The sequence below is a fragment of the Fundulus heteroclitus genome, chromosome 22 (genome assembly GCF_011125445.2).
Source record: "Fundulus heteroclitus isolate FHET01 chromosome 22, MU-UCD_Fhet_4.1, whole genome shotgun sequence".
NCBI classification, from domain to species: domain Eukaryota; kingdom Metazoa; phylum Chordata; class Actinopteri; order Cyprinodontiformes; family Fundulidae; genus Fundulus; species Fundulus heteroclitus.
This window is the reverse complement of record NC_046382.1, coordinates 35,065,447-35,080,155: the sequence shown is the minus strand read 5'-3', so window position 1 is coordinate 35,080,155 and position 14,709 is coordinate 35,065,447. Positions and strand designations below refer to the sequence as shown.

Below are 14,709 nucleotides of genomic sequence, written 5' to 3'. Positions count from 1 at the left end.
TATATATATATATATATATGTATGTATATATGCCTGTGGTTACCTGTAAAGTTCATACAACATATACAATATATGCCAAATCGTTTTATTTTGAACTCCTCTGACCAGATGGGTGAATGGTGAATAGACTGAACTAATAAAAGTGTTTTCTGTCAGGCCAACCATTCAAAGTTATCTTAGGCCAAGAGTTTTAATCACCCAACTAGATCCACATTGTTCACACGCAGATGGTAGGTATCAGGGGTCTAGGGTTCTTGTCAGGACTCATTGACAAGTAGTGTGGGAAAACTGTAGAAATGTAACCTCCAATGTTTGTAATTGCAAGACAACTTGTCTTCTAACTAAACTACCCCCCCCCCCCCCCCCCCCAAATCCACCCCTTTCTGGATTTCCAACCGGACTGGTCGGTTGGACATCCAATAAATCTCTTTTTTTTTTTCTGATCATAGGAGTCGCCACACTTGAACATGACTAGGTGTCCTATAAGTGCAGAAAGGATAAAAGATAGTTAATATCAGTATAGTTAAGGCTTTTAAAAACCTAGTTAGGGAAAGCACAAATTGGGAGCTTTATTTTCCTGGAACATGTCTTTGTTATCAAAAGTGGGTGTGACTTTAGCTGATTAAAGGATGGTTTTAATTTAAAAGAAAATACGCTACTATTTCTCCTTTGCTTTTAACCACTGTCTGTAATATTCTGGATCCGAATGAGTTGGCCGCCATTTAGGACTCTTCTAGTTGATGTAGAGACCAACATTCTCCAGGTAATACACGCAGAGACTGCTGTTTACCGTTACTAATGCTAACTTGGCCTATTATATTTTAAGTTACTAAAGATAGACAGTTTGATTTTTTTCAGTGTCAGATGTGACCTATGCTCAAAATATAAATAATTAATGGCTGCTCACTGCAGGATGGCTCATTAAGACACCTGTATATTTAGAATCAGGGATTAAATTAGTCCATAGTTATCTCCTGCTGGGTGCCTAGACAAAATTCCATGATGCAACAAATCTTAAGCGATTCCCTTTTTCGTGACATTTTGTTATAAATAATTAAAATATTTTTTATAGGGATGTTGCTGTACATGTCCTGAACTGTCAAGGTACAGACTTCAAGCTAATGTTAAAGGATTCAGATCACAAATACATTGGTAGCAGGCAATAGTAATGCTTTTCTAGAAGATTATGCTCAGATGTATTTTATTGCCTCAATTGCCACCAAAAGACTTGGTGAGGGTTTAGCTAAAAGCAATCCCACATTTTCCAGGGTGTTTTTGGGTGATTCCTATCTGTCTCTTAGTTTACCGTAAGTTTTAACAAATATGTATGTTTCTACAAAGGTTACCTACTGCAGCTCTAAACTCACTCCTAAACCTTATGGGAACAATTCCCAGTTGCTCTCATAGCTGCATAAGTTTGGCTGACTTCATATTGAACCTTGTGCTTTAAAATGGGAGTTTCCCACTACTTTTAAAACTATAGATGAAAACAGAGACACAAAAGAAACCCTAAAACTCAAACACCTCAGGATCATAGCAGTGGCCAGTTCAAGCCTGGCATTTCTGGTAGCACCTTGGTCAATGGGAACGCCTGACGTAGATTAGCTTGCACATTTATGAAGGCCTCATCAGCAGTGAAGGATGAACACATAATTTATTGAATGTTACACAGCATTTTGGTAAAGGTTTTGTCTGCATTATCAAGTCACAAAAAAATCAGTTATTGGTTCATTGTATATTTATTAGTTTAACCAAATTGTACCTATAACATAATAGTTTAAAAAAATCATTCAATAGATAGGTAAAATAAAACCTAAAACATAGGCAGCAGGATAATGGATATACAATTATTTCCAGTCATCCAGGACACGAGCATCTTCCAAATGGATAATGGGTATCGACCGGGAGAAAATGAAAAAGGATTTTATTGTTTTTATTTACATTTTCACAGATGATGATGATATGTTACAACTCCTTATATCCGTCTCAAAAATTATCGGAAAACCTTTTATTGGGATTACAGCAATCAAACTCTTGTTTGCCGACAAACATAAGATGCCCCCCCCTACACCCCAACCCCCCTACACCCAGCCCTAAATAAGCTCCTGCTCGTTATGTCTGTTGGTGCTATCAGTTAACATGTCGATGAATGAGTGTGAGACGGGAGGAGGCCAGCTGGACCGAGATGGGAAGAGAGGCTTAATGATTATTGCATTCAATAGTCGAGGTTTTTCACAGCTGGATTAGCTCGTCATATTGAAGAAAAAGCATCGACACTTGCGAGCATTACAGATGATTTAAATGTGTATTTATAGCAACAGATATTTGTTTATTAAAAATGTATAATTTTTGTCACATGAATTAAATTATTTTCCCTAAAAAAATGAAGCTGTCCGAGAAAAATACTTCAGGTAATAATACCCTAATAAATGCTACTTAAATAACTGTGTGTATATGAGATTTTCCTCATATCAAGGCCTTAAGACCGTGAAGTGAAGGGGCGTGTTTACGTTAGGAGTGTCTGAAAGCTCCCAGCAGCTGCTGCCATCAGTCTGTTGGTGAGTGTCAGGAAAGGAAGAGTTGTTCATACAGGACATAGTTTCTTTAGGTCAGATGGCGGGGTGGAGTGGACATAATCATCACTCTGTTTCAGGTCTGGACAGAAATAATAGTTTTTCATAAGATTTCATAACATTTGCACAGTACACAGCACCACACAGTACCCATGGCAATATACAGTATTTCAACAGTTTTTACATTTTTCATTATTTGTTCATGCCACATTTAAATGGAATATAATAACTTTCTTTATAGCAAGTGTTTGGGTCAATGAAATCCTTACAAATATAGAAACTTTAGATCAAAGTGTTGTTTTCTGTCTTTACCTTATTTGAATCTGATAAAACACAGTCCCGCTCGTGTATATTCATACCTTGGCATAGTTTCTGAAATGTGTCCTGAGTCCCCTAGGTAAACAGTTTTATGGGTTAAAAATGATTTCACCTGACCACTTACCCCTGAGGGTCCATATTTAGCTTAGAACAGGTTTTGCAATGCTACCCTGAATATACAGATTGCGTAGTGCACAGTCACACTTTGTGTTGAAACCCATGTATTCAAGTCTCTGCTGACCTCGTCATCTTTTTTTTAAATTTCCTTTTTTACCTTCATAAAAACTAGCACTGATTTAGCAGAGGTGAGATAACAGCATTTTTACAGCTTTTCTTTTCAGTTGTGTGTTCAGGCTTGTTGATCACTATAGTTCATAAGATAAGATAAAATAAGAATTATTTTATTGTCCTGCATTGGGGAAATTTGGGTTAGTTGTACCTATTAACATCTCTGCCTCCGAGAAATGTTTAAAAGAAATAAATCCAGTTCAAGACAGATGAGAATGCTGCCAAACGTTGCCTGAGGAGTGATGACGTCACGTTTGTAACACTAAATTCAGGGATCCCTGCATAACTCATCAGGTCAACCAAGATAAAAAATGACATCTCAAAGTCTCCTTTTAATGTAAGTTCATAAGACAAACAGTTGGATTGCAGTTTGTCCAGGGAGGAGGAGCAAATCAGGAGAACTGTCATCTGAGAGCAGTAGCTTGGACACCTAACAGACCAGCCTCCTACTCAGACATTTACAAACGTGCCCAATGTGTCCAAAACCTCATGGTATCCTGAAGCATTAGGTGTTCCTTTCGGTGGAACTAAGTTGCCAAGACAAACTTCTTAAAAACACACCACAATCGCCTCTGCAGCCAACCTTACACTTGACCCCATGCAATCCGGCAAGTGTTGTTCGCCTGGCGACTGCCGGGTCCCATCTCATCCACTGGATCGCCACACAGAAAGACATGATTCGTCACTACAGAGAAAAAAAAAAAAACTCCGCTGCTGTCGAGACCCGTGGTCTGTGTCAGACGGAGTACTTTACTGCGCTGCATCTGACGTTTTGCTTTCCACTTGTCTGCGTAAAGATGGAGGATAGTAGCTGCTGCTTCTGCAGGAAGCTGCTAACCTCTGCGCGTTATGCACTGCAGACCCCGTTCTATGACTTTAAGTGGGCTGCCGCTTTGTACCGGAGTTTCTGTTGTTCCCAGTCAATTCCTCTTTGTAATAGTACCACAAACCGTTGACTGTGTCATGGTTAAGGACTATTTACTTCACAACAATAGAGAAACATGTTCTCTCTGCCAAGGCTGCATGGACAAAACGACCTGATCATGTTATTGCCGCCTTGGTTTGAGAGTTCTTGCAGCTTTTACTTTAGACCTATTCTGAGCAAAACCTTTTTCCTCCAAGGTACAGTATAATAATCAATCTGCTCTTTTGTTGACTTTTTCGGGTTGGCATATAGAGGTTTAATAGGTTTTACAGAAAGAAAAGGAATTTAGTGTAATAGATAACCAGCCACAGCGCCAGCCTTAGTAAATCGTGTGATATTTGCAGACTCATAAAATTGAGTCACAATGTCTTATTGGCCTCTGACTCATTTTCCCTTTGGCTTGTTTGAAAAGTCAGGATTTGAGCACCTCTGCGACAATTATGATGAATAATTTAAACCTGGCCACATATTCTTCCTCCCTTGTGCAAAATTGCAAGGAACGTAGGAGCTGAAATGGGTATTTTTTTGTCTTAATGAATCTGTCTTACTGGAGTGTGGCAAGGTGTTTAAATGCCACAGGGATCAGGCCATACCCTTAATCTGTAGCTGATATCAGTGAAATTACCAGTGTGTCAGTGGCAAATTGTGTTTCATTTTCCCTTTCTATTTCCTTTTTGCCATTTAACTTTCTGAACATTTTCTGGCCTCAGAGAATGATTTGGAAAAGCTTTGATTTCTCTCCACCTTTTTCTATCACCACTAAGTGGTAATTCATGTTCTGGATAGGTTTTATATGTATTGCTCTCCCAAACTGTTAAGACTTATAAGTATATAATTGTCCCTTTTGTTAAATTACAACAAATTTAACAAGCCCTTTCGAGATCTGATTACAACCAGACCTGTAGAATGACAAAACCACTTATTGAACATTTTGGACAACATCAAGTACTCTACATTTTCTCATATACAACACACGATGCCTGGATCTATGGAAAAAAAACAACAACTTTAGAACCAATGAAATTAGAAACAGACGAGAAACGGAATCATTGACATATTTCATTCTAGAAAGTGTTAAAAACAATTTCTAAGGCTCCACTGGACCCCAATGAGGGTCAGTATCCACCAGTGGAGGAACCATGGAACAGTGGTGACAACATCTGAAGCATTCAAGACCTCTCTTGCCTTAGTTAGGGTCAATATTCATGATTTGAAATAGAAACAGATGCCAATAATGGCATCCATTTTTCCCAGGTGAAAACCACCACTGACCAATAAGACAAAAAAAGGCCTGTCTCTCATGTGTGGGGGAACAAAAATTATCATAATGACCCCCAAGACTTTATTTTTTTTCCAAATGTGCTTTCTACTCTGCCATTAAACCAACATAGGTTTCATAAAACATCTTTCAGACAGTGAAACTTAGATTTGATGATCTAATGGCTCCTTTTTTCTGTAAGTGATGAAACAATAAATCTTGCGCTTTACCAAGAACTACTGGAGGAGAAAGGGACATCAGTGAGACCTTAAGCTCAAAAGGGGCACTTGGGTTATTCAACTATTAAACAAAGCACACCAGGCAGATCCCTTCCAACCGGGTAAAAAGCAGAAAAAAGCATCTTGGAGCGGCCTAGTCAAAGTCCGTACACAAATCCAATTGAGATGCAGTGGCATGACCTTAAATAGACTCTATACTTGTTTACACGCAGCCAGGTTAGTTAGAATCAATTGACACTGCTTTTCATGTTTCCCCTTCTTTTTCAGACTTCAAACCTACTTTTACCGTGTATGGCATCCTATATTTGATGAGGCTTTGGGTATTTGCCTTGAAAAATAACAGCACTCATAATAAAAAGTTTTATTGAACATAGCGATAATTACTGTCTGCTAGGTGCTGCGTCCATTTGACCATCACATCATATTGTGTCTGCTGATGTTTTTTTTCTGAAAAAAAGAAAGACTTCCCACTTTGTATAGTCAATCACTTTCTCCTTTTCTTTTTCTGTAAGATAGAAAAAGGTCAGACGAGGATGTAAAACACTGTGGGACAGTCTGAAAACTGATTGCACAGTTTGCAGATGCAACCCGCCGTTGTTCCTCTGCCTTGCTTTGGCAGAGTCCCTCATTCGAGTCACTGCGAGCACCAAGATTTAATGAGCCCAATCTACAAAAAAGAAATAAATAAAAAATGTCTAAACAGTCTTGTTGACAAGACAAAGCTTTGTAATTAGTGCTTACTAGCTGAGGGGGTTATTTAAAGTTCAGCAGAGACCGCAGCCAGAAACGGAGGGAGTAAAAGACTGAAAATAGAAGTGGGGCAAGGCTTAAAACCTCAATGCTTTCTCCCAGCGCAGGTTCTTTGGAAACAGACCTGCTGCAGCGTAACTGTGGGAGAGTTGTTTACAGCGGCATATGTTGTTTTACCACAAGCCACCGACAGCTCTGGCTGGCTGCAACTTAAGCCTTTTAAAAATAAATAGCATTTATTTTTAGGTTTTTCTTGGACCCTTTTTTTGTTGTTGCTTTTCATCGTCTATTTCTAATGTCTCCTTGTGATATTGTTTGATATTTTGAAGATATACCATCAAACTTTGAACAGTAAGTAAACTACAACATAAAACGCTGACTTTTTCTAAACAGAGATCTTTGAGTCTGGTTACCAAGTAAGAATTTGTTGGAATATATATATATATATATATATATATATATATATATATATATATATATATGTATAAAAAAACACATTGCAAATACTTGTGTTGAGCACATGTAAGGCCTGTTTCTCGACTCCCGTCAATAAACGGTGGATAGTTGTTTTTGACCCTTCTGTATAGATCAAGTTCAAAAAGAAGGTTCTAAGTGTTTGATTCCAACCAGACACCTTCTGTGTGGGTTGTCTAATAAAAGGTGTGTGTGTGTGTTTTTATTTGCATCTTACACTACCAATGTGTTCCCCTTAAGGCTTTAACACAAGAGGAAAAATCAGCCACACCGTGGGAGATCAATATCTTTGAATATTCTTCTTGGGTGCAAAATAAACTCAGTTCACTCCCCAATATACCTGGAGTGGCAGATTTTTCCAAATCTGTCCAGCAAGCACAAACCTTCCAGGGCGGTTTGCTATCACTTTGGCAGCATATCCAGCACCAGATTCAACTGATTGTCGCAGTTTTGTTCCCATGCCGAGGCTACAACCTCATCACGGACTAGTACATTTGGTTGCTATGTGCTCTACTTCCTGCTGTTTGACTGCAAAAAAAAAATCTCTCCAAGCATCTGAAACAAACAATCTACAATCTCCATTCCAATAACTACAACTCCATGATCAGACTTTGTGCACCTAGAAACCAGTATATGCTGGGCTACATGTGAAAGAGTAGTCACAGATGGGGGAAAGTGCCCACACACCTCCAAATTGTACATATGATTACAGGGACACTAAAGTGAGACACATATGTGTGTTCGGGCTCCAGTTCAGTTGCAAAATGTCAGCCTGTCTAAGTGATATACACAATGGAGGATGAGGAAATGTGGATCATTGCAATTTATATTTGTAGTCCTGGAAAGAGCTAAAGGAGCCCGATACATGTGCCTTATTTGTTCTGTTAGATCCATTGTTTTAAATTCTCAAAAGCAATCTCAGTATTTATATATAAAGATTAAAGCTCCATTATCTTAAAGAACAAAAAAGTCATAGAACCAGTAAAACAAGCAGTGCTTCATGTGTGCACTGCTCTAAGAATTACCATAGACAACAATATTGTCAAATAGGATATTTGGACATTTCTGTATCATTAAAAGTTTGCTAAAAAAAAGAGTAAAATGCAGGGCAAAGTTGAGCCAAGACAAATAGTTAAGCTGAGAAAAATGACTGCAAAATGTAAGCAAGACTATAATAAGTGATTAGAAGAAGTGCTTATTCTTGCTGAATAACTAGACGCGCAGCTTCAGAGCCTATGTGTCTACCCTCTTGGCTGCTCCGGTACGTCATACCACTCCGGCAATTTTTTATTTTACCATAGCAACCATTGCGAAAGACTAATGATATTTACACCATCGTACAAGTGCTCTAAAGTGCTTTACTGTGCTGTTACAAGTATTTTGACAAGACTACAAACAACCGTTGTGGTTTTGCTAATGCACATTGTGTCATTTGAATGCGTTAACATGAAGCACTGAAGTGGGAGCCTTTGTCGGCAAAACTACTCTTTTACTGTTTACTCTGTGGTGGCATTGCAATCTGTAATCTACCCCTACCCTTGACAAAACAGGATATACATTAGGAATACAGCAACTAAGTGGCAGATCCATCGTCTCTTTTATAAGCTGAACAATAGTTTGGGAGGCTGCTACTTTTCCAATTATAATACCAACACCGTAAAAAAAAACCTAGCTCCTTCATGTTATTATTTCTCAGGCACAGTGAAGCCCCCCACCCACCCCAATTCATTCTTCACAGCCATCAAGGCGGGTAAATAAGGCCGTGACCCCGTATAGCGAACACTTTAATGGGTGCCTCTGTGGGGAGAGAGCTGGGCTGTCTCTTCCCCTGTGTGGGGCCTCTCGTTCAGAGGGGTCTTAAAAGTGCAGATCTTAAGGTTTGGAGCGCCATAGATGTCCATGCACACCGCCAGGGACACCTCTGCCATAAATGTAGATGTGAAGTGGAATATGTTCCAGATGCTGACCTCTCCATTGGTGTGGGCCCAAGGGAGGAAGCAAAGGTCTGAGCCAGCGTGGAGATGAAGGTTTAAGGGTCAATGACCACATGGGATTGTTCGGTCATTAGTCCTATCAAGACAGTTGTGTGTCTGTTTGTGTGTTTGTGTGTATGTGTGTGTTAGTGACGAGGGAATGTAGGACAGTTAAATAAGGAAGGTGTATCCTTTACACAACCACACCCTGCTTGCTATGTCCACCGAGTGGGAAGAGACTGATACTCCTTCTAGAAGCAGCCGCACCGATACTTCTTCAACAGCTGTTAAGATGCTGCTTTGGAGGAAAAATAGCTCAGAGACAGTTACTCAAGCAGGTGGTTATGATATTTTTATAACAGGAAACTCACATATGGGTGGAAAAGCCACACAGAAGACCAGCTGGACTGTTTTCAACATAGTTTAACATTCGTGTACAAGGATAAGCCCTCCCCTTCTCTTGTCAGTTCGAATAGACATAAATAGAAGAACGTACCTGTTTCATATACAGTCTCTGTGTTGATTTTTTTTCTTTTCTTCCAATTTTAGTCATATAAAACTTGTTGTTGACTGAGGAACGTCAGGCTGAGCAGGTTTCATAACCTTCTTTTTATGGCTATTTCTGTAGATAGTCATCCTGTGGTTGCAAACCACCAATTTTCATAGGCTGCTTTCACCACCTTAACCCTACCTCTACCCCTAACCCTAAGTCTATTTGCCTGGCTAACAGTAAGTAGCCTCAGTGTAATGTAGTAGATTGCGAGATTGCATTTCTGGATATGTAGTTTGCCTACAGATGCTGAAAATAATACCCCTATCACATTGCTTTCTGTTAGGGAATTAAATAATAATCTGGACGAGATTCCATTCTAATCACTTAGGAGAGGTGCAGAAACAAAATAACGACAAAATTAGCAGAATTTCAGCAAAACTAACCATAAAAAAAGTGGAAAGGAAAATGTGTATTCAGAAAAAGATAAATTATGTCAAAAATACTAAGAATTGTAAACAAATAGTCACCTCCATGGGTCCTAAACTGCCATATTTACTTAAATTTAGAAGCACCTGATGATCGTACGATTCTATGAATGTAAAATCTGTAAACTTACAAAAAAACTGTAGCAAGATTTTCAGTTATTGAAACTCTTGCTTCAGCCTCAACACCGTCACAAGCAGCACTGGAGAAGACAGCTTGGACAACAACAGAAACTGCCATGGCAGGCACACAGAAAAACAGAAGGTTGCCCACTCAGGCGTGCACATTTGCATGACCTCTTTCACGCATTAACGGGAAAAAAAGGCAAATTTATCACGCTTCTTTTTACTGTTACAATGAGCTAAACACTTTGATGTGAATGTCGTCAAATAAAGTCAGTCACACTTCTTTTCTTCATCCTCTTGGACTGTTTTTTTTTCTCTCTCTGAATCAGGTTGGAAACATGTGAGTTTATATAATATGAATTTCAGTAAAAGCAGGTTTAAGTTTCTGCCCAATTAATTTCCCAAATCTTGATCTGCTGTGTCACATATACATGGTTTGCAAAAAGGTTTGGTATGTGACAAAATTACATCCTCATGGGATCCACCGGCTGGCCTTTTCCCATTGTGAACCATTGCTTCTTTTTTTAAAAAACCCAACTACACTGTGTGTTTTCTTGCTCTGTATAAGGGCCTGGGTTGAAAACTTGTAAAAAAGAATATCTTCCATAATTTGTAGAATAACTTTCAGAAATTCCTGGAGAACTATTGTTTAGGACCAGTTCAAAATACAACAAAAGCAAACTTGACTTTTCATTTATCATGAAAGATTGTTAAAAGTACATGGCCAGTCTCCAGTTGATGACACTGCATGTGTGTGATGACACCGCGTCTGTGCGTGTCTGTCTATGTGTGTGTGTGTGTGTGTGTGTGGACAAGTGTAAATTGTGTAACCCAGACACTGCAGCGTTGACCGCAGCCTGTGATTATGTCCAGACCACTGGCAGCTCACAGACACCACTACTGTTTTAGTGTGTGTACACTTCGGCAAGAGATAAAACACAGCTACAGTTGTAAGCCAGACACGAGACCCACTGATGTTCCATTACATACTGCTCTTTTCCGCAACAAGGCTGCCGGCTGCTCTCAGTCACATCATACGACGGTGGTTAAACATTTACTGTGTGGATTCGTTGCCTTCAAGGAAAGATTGATTGTATTTACTTCATGATTCAGGAATTTACTGGCATTTTTTTTTTCCACTGAGAGACCTCAATGACTTTAAAAATAAAATAGGCTCTTATTCATCAATTGATGCTTCAAGGACTTTAAGTTGAAAGTATGAGAGAAGGGGTTAGGGGTTGAGCCCCGTCCTTGTTGCGCGGCGTGATAACCAGCTAACGGCATTCTGTCGGAAAAACGGCAAGCTGAAAAAAAGCAACTTCACGTTGTAAAACAAACCAAAAGAAGCCAGTGCAAGATACCTTTGAGAAAAACAAGCACAAAGTCGCCGATAAGAAGCGGACTATGGAATACTGAAGCTCATTTATAAACCCCTCATGCATTGTACGACGTTTTCATTCTTTTGAGAAAAGCCAAATAAATGTGGCCTACCTGCACAGATGCTGCAGTCGCTGGTATTAGGTCTGGACTTTTAAATGCTATCTCCCTACTGACGAAATGTAGGGATCACATAGGTGTCTTTGGTCAGATGCCACAGTAAAGTCCTCTGGGTTACAAGCTTGTATCCAACACTGACATTTCTCTGCAATCCTTCAGTGTTTCAGAAAATCAGTGGAATAAATACTCCCTTCATATGGTCACGATCATCATATTGAGAGTCACTTCTTCAGATACCAACGCAGCAGTGTTATTGCCAGTATATGTCTGTTGAGGCAATATTCAGGACAGATCCATTCACTATTTGACTTATACAAGTAAACTGTTCAAAGTCATTACTACTCGCGTTTGTACGACCACAAGATGGCCGCGGCGCATGCATCTATACTTTGTAATTTGACGTCATTTGAGCAATGCTCCATTCTCTGAGTGTCCCGAGTATGTAAATAGCTGAATAATTCAGAAACTGGATTTTTCAAGCACTTAGCATGGCAAGGTGAGTGACTCATATCAGTTCAGTGAACATTACCGGGATATTTTAGTTGCAGTTGTGTTGATTCTGTAGCAGCAGGCTCAGATCTTCAAAAAAGTCAGTACCAACCTGGCTTATCGGCTTATCAAATTATATAATGCTGCAGAGTGTAGTAAGCCAATGCAGTTTCTATGGAGTGGAGCTTACAAAAGCCAGACTGGAATCTGTCAGAGAGCTCATGTTTTACCATAGAACAAAATTAGCTGTTCTGGCACTACTTTTTCAAGAAGCTTTGATATCAAATGGATCTCAGAGATAGGCCTGTGATTGTTAAGCTGTGTAGGATCCAAATAACAATGGCTCAATAACATCATGCTTGAAAGAACCTGGAACCACAGCTGATTGCAAATTTATACAATAAAATTTTGGACTGACAATAAAACACTCTATTCTCTGGAATGATAAAACCCAAAATTTGATTTAAATTTTTTAACTGAATTTTAAAATAGAACCACGTTTACTGGCTCTAATATAAGATGAGTGCTTTATATGTTTGGTATGTTTTTTGTTTTGTTTTATTAGTCTATTAAGGATACTCGGGTCTTTGTCCAACAACTCTAATTATCTTAGCGTTTTTTCAGTTGACCGAAGGTCATAGTGTTACTTTGTGTACATTGTTTTCTGTCTTGTTTCTTATGACAGGTGGGATAAGCCCAAAACCTTCTGCAATCCAAAATAAAATAGCCATGTAAGATGTATTTCTAGATTTTGGTTAATTAAAAGTTATGGAGAATGTCTTTTTTGTACATCAGCTGTACTGATATGCTGTATTAAATAGTAGATATTGGACTAATTATTCTTCTTTTTCCTCTTTTTGTGGTCATGTTTGTTCTGCATATGGGTTTCCTGCTGGTTGACGAGTAGGTGAGTAATACTTTTTTAACACACATTCCTCCAAACACATCCTTCAAAGCACTTTACAGGTCTGTGTTCTCAAAACCGCATTTCATTGGACCCTGAAGAGTCTACGCATGTGTGTCCCAGTGCGCAGCTACTTTGGGTGGAACATTTCTCCATGCAGTCCATCCGAAGATCAAATCACTTACATACTCAAATGCACAAAAAGAGGGAATATTAAAAATTAAATCACGCATCTCAGACTTCACCTCTGAGTGGCTCAGCATCAACACTTACTCACACTTGTACTTTAAAAAAATGATATTTGCTTCTTTCCATGTCCTGCTTCTTTTGGCAATCTTAAAGAACATTTTTATGGTCCAAGTCCTGCTATGAATAAAGTTATTTCGGCCAAAAGTGCCCCTTCAGAAAAAATCAATAATAATTGAATTTCTTCTCAGTTATTGATTCTCGCATGGTGTTGGCTGTGGCGGATGATTCACTTTTGTGTTGCTGAATCTTAAGTTCTAGGATGGATAAGCTACAAATAAAGTATGGTGATACATACTGTATGGATAGTTTTTCATACATTGTTATATATGTGAAATGCTTAAAGGCTTCGAACCAAAACATTCACATAAGAAGCTATTCGAACAAAACTTTTGTGCTTGTGTTTTCTGTCTAATTGTTTTCCCTCAACATTCAAAAATCTCCTTCAAGGTATTTGCAATTGTTTCTGCTCTCTTTAAATGTTTTTGCGCTAGTCATATTGCTCTTGTAAGGTTTCGAGACGCCTCCCACAACCTTTACCATATTTTACAACGTTTTTACTGAGTTTCCATTGTGAGCATGTTGCCTGTAAAACAACAGATGCAATCGCTCCGAGAACTTTACTTTTTCCAGAGGAGATCAATGAATGGTTTATGTGACCATTTGAAGACTAAACATCAGAAAATCTATTTGTATTTTTAGTTTGTTGTTGACATTTTCCTGTTGTTTTATAAAGTTACTTAATTTTTGTAAACATGTTCTGAATAATGGGTTCTTGGTTTCTTTCTATATATGCTATATAAAAACGGCATTACAAAGATCTGTACATATTTTGACCATTTTAGAGATGCACCAACGAGAGATTTGTGGTGAATGCCTGACCTCTGGTTTGACCTTCTGATTCAACAGCAATCAAAGCATTGCTTTCTGACCTTCCTGGGATGAGTCATTATTAATAAAACAGAGGCGATTATCACCTTGCAAGAGAGAGTTGCTTTAAAACGCGCGTTTAATAGATTAAAACAAGGACCAAATTGTTTGGAGATGACCTTTTAAGCTTTCTTAGTACATTAAATGGGCAATTAACAGAGTTAGCCTTGCTAAATATAACTAGGAGTCACAGTGTGTATTCTCTGGAGGAGATCGCCTCCAAAATTTCCAAAGCACTGCAATCCTTTCCAAATCCATCATGTGTCATAACAGGTGGAGATTGAAAGATGAAAAGAATGAAACTGAGCTCCTTGGCTGTATTCTGTTCAGTCTTCTTGGTATAAACTAAACTTGTGTCTGGGTCAGTTTGGCCCTTTGATGAAACGTCCCCAAGAGGCGTGGAATAGCAAATAGGCCTGCAATCCGATTATGTTAAAGCTAGGTTTACAAACTGGAAAAAGATTGAACAGTCGGACTATGCTCTGGTCAATCAAGCTGAAAATCATCATTATCACCAGATTATTTAGTTCTGAAAATATTCTGGAGGCCTTTTCCACAATTCAGCAGTGACAGTTTTATTTCCTGCATGTAAGTCAGATGCTCTGGGTTATTTTCATTCTTCTACAAAGTTTGTGGTTTGTCTGTAATTAAAACCAAGTTTAAATAGGTCAGCACACAGTCTAATGTGTTTTCTTTGAGCCACTTGATTGAAACAAAATTAAGGCTACAGTTGGTATCCTGCTC

At 38.7% G+C, this 14,709-nt stretch overlaps 1 protein-coding gene across 11 annotated transcripts in view; it reads left to right on the top strand.

The window, feature by feature from the left end:
• kcnq5a (potassium voltage-gated channel, KQT-like subfamily, member 5a) overlaps positions 1-14,709 on the top strand; it is a 147,152-nt gene that overhangs the window by 48,678 nt on the left and 83,765 nt on the right. The window contains exon 1 of one of the 11 annotated variants that reach the window (XM_036126621.1): positions 6,449-6,702. The exons of the other annotated variants lie outside the window; for them this stretch is intronic. The gene's annotated coding sequence lies outside the window, so the exon portion shown is untranslated. Of the gene's footprint in view, positions 1-6,448; positions 6,703-14,709 lie in introns of those variants that run through there. 11 annotated transcript variants of the gene reach the window in all.